An 8,730-nucleotide genomic window follows, 5' to 3' on the forward strand; every position below is an offset into this window, starting at 1 on the left:
TGGACGAAATCCTTAGGGTTTCCCCTATAGATTTCGTCCACCTCCTTCCAAGGAGGTTCTGGAGCCTTCCACTTAACTATTAGATAATTGCAAACTAGTCCCTGCACTTTACAATTAATACTTTTAACCCCAAAATTAATTCTGATCAATTTCTGGCTAACTATTAATTAAACATAATGATTTCTAATTAATATATTAATCTATTAACATATTAATAAATCATTTATATATATTAATTTATTAATCTTATAAATTAATATCTCTCCTTTCATAATTTCCTTGTCGAGTTGCTAGGTTGAGGGCAACCCAAAAGGACTGTGCTGCTATCAATTCAAGTACATACCAATTATAGTTATGGGCTTAGACACCTAATCCAACAGTCTCCCACTTGGATAAGTCTGTAACTATAATTGCTAGTATGCCTTCTAAATTTGACCAGCAAATTGTAGCTTCCAAAAGCTGTTGCCGAACTCTGACCCAGTCAGTTACGTGTCCTAAGATAAGTGATCATATAATCCTTCGTTCTGCATGATATCTCCAGACATAAGACATGGAACGTAATTAATCTCTTTGTCCAGAATCTATGTTTCCCGATTTCTGATTTGTGATGATGTAGGACTTCTAATCGAACACATCAATTTAGTCCTGGCTGGGCCCAGCACATAAGTCAACACCAAATCATCGAGGGGCCCACAGATATCGCTTTTCCGGTTAGGGCAAAAGGAACGAATAAACGTTGACTTATATGCTTGTATCTTTTACTCATCAAATTATACATGACAATACGTTTTATAACACCAAGTTACTGATGCGTTTTCGTATCACCAATGCATGACCGACTTGTAAATTACAACTCATATATCTTCGTTTCAAGATTACAAGATATTATCGTCTCAGTATTACTCGTGATGAATTCCATGAAGTGATACTCTGAGCGAGGGTTTATCCAATACTCAAATCTCAATTTCTGAGTACTCATGAACATTGCAGCAATTCTATTGCCATGTCTATCCTCAGACAATCTGCAATCTAATTCACGACAGTCTTAATTCACTACTTACTTCCAAAAGTACGAGCGACTGTGGAGTTTGAATAACTAAATTACTCGGGAAGTAAAAACATGCAAAATATGAAACACAATAACAACCAATCGACAAAAGGCAGTAACCAAACTTATAAATAATACTTTATTATTTAATCACCAAAAGTAAATTACATTTACTTTGTTTCAAGTTTTAGAACAAAACTAATCTAACTACTAAAACTAATCTCATCTTTCAGTCCTATGCTCCGAGCATGCTGAATATGCTTAGCCCTACTCAGACCCTTTGTGAGGGGGTCTGTTGGGTTATCTTCAGATGACACCCTCTTTACTACGAGATGGCCTTCTTCTACTCTATGTCTGATAAAATGGTACTTTCTGTCGATATGCCTGGTTTTACCATGATCTCTTGGTTCCTTTGTCAAGGCAACCGCTCCTTCATTATCGCAGAACAGTTCCATAGGCTCCTGGATGGTTGGAACAACTCCGAGATCTCCGATGAAGTTCCTCAACCAAGCTGCTTCTTTCGACGCTTCACTCGCTGCTATGTACTTTGATTCACTAGTAGAATCAGCCACCGTATTTTGCTTGGAACTTTTCCAAGTAACTGCTCCTCCGTTCAGTAGAAATACCCAGCCTGACTGTGAACGGAAGTTATCTCTATCCGTCTGAAAGCTGGCATCACTGTAACCATCTACTCTCAAAGTATCATTGCCACCAAGTACAAGGACCCAATCCTTCGTCCTTCGCAAATACTTGAGTATGTTCTTTACTGCTATCCAATGAGCTCTACCCGGGTTTCCCTGATAGCGACTGACCATGCTCAAAGCAAATGCCACATCAGGGCGAGTACATGTCATAGCGTACATGATCGATCCGACAGCGGAAGCATAAGGTACACGACTCATGTCATCTATTTCAACATCTGTACTCGGGCATTGAGTCTTACTCAATTTGGTATTGCTCTGGATAGGTAGCTCTCCCTTCTTGGAATTTTCCATACTAAACCACTTTAGTACCTTATCCAAGTATGTGCTCTGACTAAGTCCAATTAGTCTCTTCTTTATATCTCTCAATATTCTAATCCCAAGAATATAGGCAGCTTCTCCAAGGTCTTTCATGTCAAAACACTTTCCAAGCCAAGACTTAACATCTCTCAAGGTTGGAACATCGTTACCAATGAGTAATATGTCATCGACATATAACACCAGAAAAGTTACTATACTCCCACTAGCCTTGATATACACACAAAACTCATCTTCACTTCTAGAGAAGCCAAACTCTTTGACTTTCTCATGGAAGCAAAGATTCCAGCTGCGAGATGCCTGTTTCAATCCATAAATGGATTTCTCAAGCTTGCACACTCTATTGGGAAACTTTGCATCAACAAAACCCTCTGGCTGATTTATGTAAACATCCTCAACCAACTTCCCATTAAGGAAAGCAGTCTTGACATCCATCTGCCAGATTTCATAGTCATGAAAGGCAGCTATGGCAAGCAATATCCTAATAGATTTAATCTTAGCTACTGGCGAGAAGGTCTCATCATAGTCAACCCCAGGGGTTTGAGTGAAAACTTTTGCAACCAGTCGAGCCTTGAATGTGTGAACATTTCCATCCATGTCTGTCTTCTTCTTGAAGATCCATTTGCACCCAACTGTCTTACGACCTGGTGCACTATCAACCAAATTCCAAACTTGGTTGTCATACATGGACTTAATCTCGCTGTCCATTGCCTCTTTCCACTTGGAAGCCTCTGGGCCTGCCATTGCTTCCTTATAAGTGACTGGTTCATCTAAATTTACCAGTGTCCTATCACTTATGAATGTGTCACCTTCTGAGGTAATATGAAAACCATATAACTCAGGTGGCACACTCACCCTAGTGGACCTTCGAAGAGGTAATGAGTTATCAACTGGTTCAACAGGAACTGTTTCCTCTAGTTGAGTGCTAGTGTCATCTAAGGTTCCTTCATTGGCTGACTCTCGAATTTCTTCAAGGTCAATGGTGCTCCCACTGTCCTCTTTGAATATGAGCTCTCTCTCCAGAAAGACTCCTCTTCGTGCTACAAAGACCACGTTTTCACTAGGTCTGTAGAACAAATATCCAAAAGACTGCTTTGGGTAACCAATGAAAATACATTTCTCACTTCTAGCTGCTAGCTTGTCGTGAGTCTCTCGTCTTACGAAAGCTTCACAACCCCAGACTTTAATATGTGCCAACGAGGGAACTTTCCCCGTCCACATTTCGTGAGGTGTTTTGGCAACCTTTTTTGTAGGGACAAGATTGAGGATGTGGGCGGCTGTCTCTAAGGCATCGAAGTGAATAGGAAGCGAAGCACGACTCATCATAGAACGAACCATGTCTAACAAGGTTCGATTACGCCTCTCAGCTACACCATTTAACTGTGGTGTCCTAGGAGGAGTCAATTGTGAGACTATCCCACACTCTTTTAGATAGTCGTTGAACTCGATACTAAGATACTCCCCGCCTCTATCGGATCTAAGTATCTTTATCTTCCTGCCCAATTGATTTTCGACCTCATTCTTAAACTCTTTGAACTTTTCAAAGGTTTCTGACTTATGTTTGATTAAGTAGATATAGCCATATCTGCTATAATCGTCAGTGAAAGTCACATAGAATCGATTAGCATCCCTTGTAGTTGATCTGAAGGGTCCACACACATCTGTGTGTATGAGATCCAACAGAGCTTCACCTCTTTCACAAGACCCTGTGAATGGTGATTTTGTCATCTTTCCCAAAAGACAAGATTCACACATATCATCTGATTTTAGGTCAAATGATTCCAACACTCCATCCTTTTGGAGTTGGGCTATGCGTTTCTTGTTAATGTGTCCAAGACGACAATGCCACAAGCATGCCTTGTCTACACTATTAGACAAGTCAATATTAAATACACTATTTCCTAAGCTATCAACACAAGTCACTGTTTCATACACACCATTACAAGGCAAAGCTTCAAACACAAAAACACCATTCTTATAAATAGAAATTGAACCATTCAAATCATTAAAAGAATATTTAAAACCTTGTCTGAACAATGCATGAAATGAAATAATGTTTCTCGTCATCTCAGACGAATAGCAACAATTTATCAAATCTAATCTAACATCATTACTAAGCAAAAGTTGATAAACTCCGATCTTGGTTACTGGTGAAGACTTTCTGTTTCCCAAAGTTTATCCTTCCTTGCTCTATCTCCTCACTTTCCTTTAGCCCCTGCAAATCAGAACAGAAATGAAAACCACATCCGGTATCAAGGACCCATGAACGAGAAGATAATGAGTTATTAGAAGAAATAGTGTAAATACCTGCCGAAGATGGCTTTACTTTGCCATCCTTGATATCTTGTAGATATTGAGGGCAAGATCTCTTCCAATGCCCCTTTTGATTGCAATAAAAGCAAACGGCCTCTTTTGGATCAGAAACATGGGGAGTGGTAGCATTGGGCTTAGCCTTTGGGCCATTACTAGATGACCCAGCTTGAGCCTTGCTCTTCCAGTTTTGCTTAGGAGGACCTTTCCTCTTTTTCCCCTTTCCCTGTCCAATAGCCAAGACAGGGGCACTTGCAGGTGTGGAGGCTATACTTTTACCCTTCATCTCTGCTTCAGCTGTCTGCAACAAGTTGTGCAATTGGGCCAAAGTCTGCTCAGTGTTGTTCAAATGGTAAGTTAGAATAAACTGACCATAACAATCAGGTAGTAAGTTCAAGACCATGTCAATGGCCAATTCCTCATCAAAGTGAATGTTGAGCTTGACCAAACACTCTATGTAGCGTTGCATTCTTTGCACATGTGACACAACCGACTCCCCTTCTTTCATCTTGCAAGCCATGAGTGACTTGACTACTTCAAACTTTTCTTGACGAGCTCGCTTATGGTACTTTTCCATAAGGTCCTTGTTCATCTCAAAAGGCCAGTAGTCCTCATAGTACCTCTGCAATTCCGGGGACATAGTTGCCACCATGATGCATGCCACCTTGGTAGCATCATCGTAATGTTTCTTGTATGCAACATATTCTTCAGGAGTAGCTTCAGACTCATCAAGCTCTTTGAGCTTCTTTTCAAGAACATATTCTTTGTTCTCAAAATGAAGTGCCATCTTGATGTTGCGCATCCAATCGTTATAGTTAGAGCCATCCATAACGATTTTGGAGCAGATATTGAGCAAAGAGAAGTTTTGGTTGGAGGAGGATGAAGCAGAAGTGTTTCCAGGAGTAGACATCTGAAAAGAAAGAAAGTTTTAGTTAGATTTCAAGATACCTCAATATAATAACCCAAAGATATAATATCAAGGTTAGGATCCAACTATGAAGGTTCACAACTTAGAAATGGGATGCCGAGATCCAAGTGTAAATTTCATAAAGGTAGGTGAATGCCGATTCACCAATTCCACCATTAGACGAAACAAACGAAGTGAAATTCCTAATTCTTTTGAGATACATTGAAACTATTCAATGGCATGTTTTAATCTCAGATTATGCTCTTCTATTTGTGACTGGGATGCCGAGGATCACAAACAAGATGTGAATAACCATGCAAATGTGCTTGGTAACCTCATTGTCTTTATCATTAACTATTGATGTGCTGGTAAGCCACATACGCTCCATCAAAATGATAATTATGAGATACCCATTACTACTCTTTATTAGTGCCTTTTAGTGTGCTGGTTAACCACACACGCTCCACTAACGACCAATAAAGCACAATGTGCAATTTCATGGATTAGCATACTTTTCACATTTTTCCTAAAGTAACTAGAGTTGGGATTTTGTAAAATAATGTTCTAGTACTTTCTTTAATAGCATTATACTTTTAATGAGAAGTAGTTGTCCTATCAAATCCGTTCTGCTAACGACCCTCCACTAATCAAGGAAGCGGTGGGTGAGAGTGGACACCCATTCAACTACCATTTTATAGGCAGTTTCCTTATACCCCCCTTATAGACTAGCTTCGTGAATGAGGCATACTAGCGATTTGACTGACCATATTCTTATACATATATAATATTAAACTTTTAATTATAATACATATATAAGGTATGTTTTAAACTTTTTAAAACTTTAAGGTTTATATAAATTTCGAAAATTAAACTATTAATTTAAATTTAAAATAAACCAAATTACTAGATTTAATGTTTATCTATTAATTAACTTTTAATCAATTTATTAAATCTTGTAAGGATTATCTAATCAAATTAATCAATTAATTTAATCCTAATCCTTATCCCTCTAAATTTCGAAAATTAGGGTAAATGATAATTATTCAATTAATCTAATCAAGTAACAATTATCCAAAACAAGAAACCCTAAAATTACTAGGCATATCTCGAAATTCAAAGGGAGGAGGCTAGGGTTTTCAAAACCCTAACCCTAATTTCGATTAGGGTTCTTTGGAGGCTAGGGTTTTCGAAAACCCTTTGAACCAAAACCCTAAAATCGAAAATTTGGCCTTTAGGGTTTAATGGTTATAAACCCTAATTTGCAATTCAACAATTATAGCAATTCAATTTAAAACAAACCAGTCTCTGATACCACTGATGGGTTTTAGGTAAAACAAATAAACTAGAAAAACAATTCCTAAGTTCACATGCAACCTACTTTGGATCTATGTTTTAACTATTGAACATATAACTTTGAATTGCAAACAAGAACCCTAGAGGAGAGAGGCTAATTTCAAAATTAACAAACTAGGGTTTAGGAGTTACATACCTTTCAATTGTTATAGTAAACAATTGATAATCCTCTTGATCTTGATCTTGATCTTCTTGGGAGCTTAGCACCACAAATGTAATGCCTCTAATGGAATCACACCCAAGAACTAGCAAGAAAGAAACTCGAAGGAGAGAGGGTGGAGAGAGTATGCAATTTCGGCCTAGGTATCTTCCAAAGAATAGAGTGGCCGAAAATATGAGCCAGGAGGCTCCTTATATAGCTGAGGGAACTAGGGTTTTGGGAAAACCCTAATGCTCCTTAGCTAGGGCCTAAGCAAACCCAAGGGCCTTATCCAAAGCCCCCTTGGACGAAATCCTTAGGGTTTCCCCTATAGATTTCGTCCACCTCCTTCCAAGGAGGTTCTGGAGCCTTCCACTCAACTATTAGATAATTGCAAACTAGTCCCTGCACTTTACAATTAATACTTTTAACCCCAAAATTAATTCTGATCAATTTCTGGCTAACTATTAATTAAACATAATGATTTCTAATTAATATATTAATCTATTAACATATTAATAAATCATTTATATATATTAATTTATTAATCTTATAAATTAATATCTCTCCTTTCATAATTTCCTTGTCGAGTTGCTAGGTTAAGGGCAACCCAAAAGGACTGTGCTGCTATCAATTCAAGTACATACCAATTATAGTTATGGGCTTAGACACCTAATCCAACAACTGTGACATCCCCAATTTTCTCGGCTAGAAAATATTGTTTTCTTTATGTTTATTTTAAAACAAAGTTTATTTATAAATGTTGAATTTGGTCTTGTACAAGTATTTTTGAAGAAATGTTTTTCATTGATTTATCAAAACTTGGGATGCCATAACTGATACAGAAACATAAGCCTAAACTTTGACAGGTCATACAATAATTACACTAGTAGCCTACAAACTCCTTTAATCCCTCAACAAATGATTACACTATTATCCAAGTACCTTCGTATCGCTACCTATGATACAAAGAAACTGAGTGGGCTAGGTTGGGAAACCTGGTGAGTACATAGGGTTTCAAACCACGATAATATAATTAAATTCTTCAAATATATATTATCATACCAAACAATTAACCCAAATTACCCATTCTTGTTATTCTCGCTCCGTGATCGTAAAACGATATTCGCAAGGGAATCTATCCTAATGGATCCCTGAGTGAACAATACTGCCTTCAGGATCCATAGTACATTTATATGTACAGTTTGTAGTCTTGTCCGTATGTGGTCTTTCAATATCTACATGTCAGAGACTTGTCCATGTATGTGTCGTTAACACCTGCAGATCATAGACCTACCCAGATTAGATTCCTTAACACCTACAAGTTGTAAACATGTCCGTGTGTGACTTATAAACATATACACGATTGCAAGCCTGCCCATGTTCGCCAGACTTGTATAGAATAGTATGTTGTTGTCACCTAAATTCTACTAGAGGACTATTCCCTAGTAGTACAGGCTACAATGTTGGTTACGGCCTCACAATGTATTTTACTTTCCTCAACCCTTTACTACCCAATATAGTTTAGGTAAAATAAGTAATTCAATATTTTATATGGTTTAACCAAGCAAGCCACATTGAGCACAAATATTGCAAATACACGCAATAGGCACACATATCATCTAAGCGATTAAAATACTTCATATCTATGTGTAAGATGAAAGTAAATATGCATTCACTTGTTAAAAATGGATGCCTCAGAATTTGGGCATCGTTTCGCCTTAGCATGATATTTCTTATGACTAATGATAGTCTAGATTCCTCAACAATCCTAATGTCCATATCAAGATCTATCAAGTAAGGAATAACCAGGTAGGATCATATTGGAGGTAGGTTCCGTTTGGTATACATAGTAAACTATTTGAAATCCCACTTTAGACATCTCACTAAATCTAGCCTAGACATCAATCCTATAAGTAGATCAATCAGTAATACGACTTGGAATCAGTAACAA

Source organism: Lactuca virosa, chromosome 9 (assembly GCF_052849685.1).
Source record: "Lactuca virosa cultivar CGN04683 chromosome 9, Lactuca_virosa_CGN04683_v6, whole genome shotgun sequence".
Taxonomy (NCBI): Eukaryota; Viridiplantae; Streptophyta; class Magnoliopsida; order Asterales; family Asteraceae; genus Lactuca; species Lactuca virosa.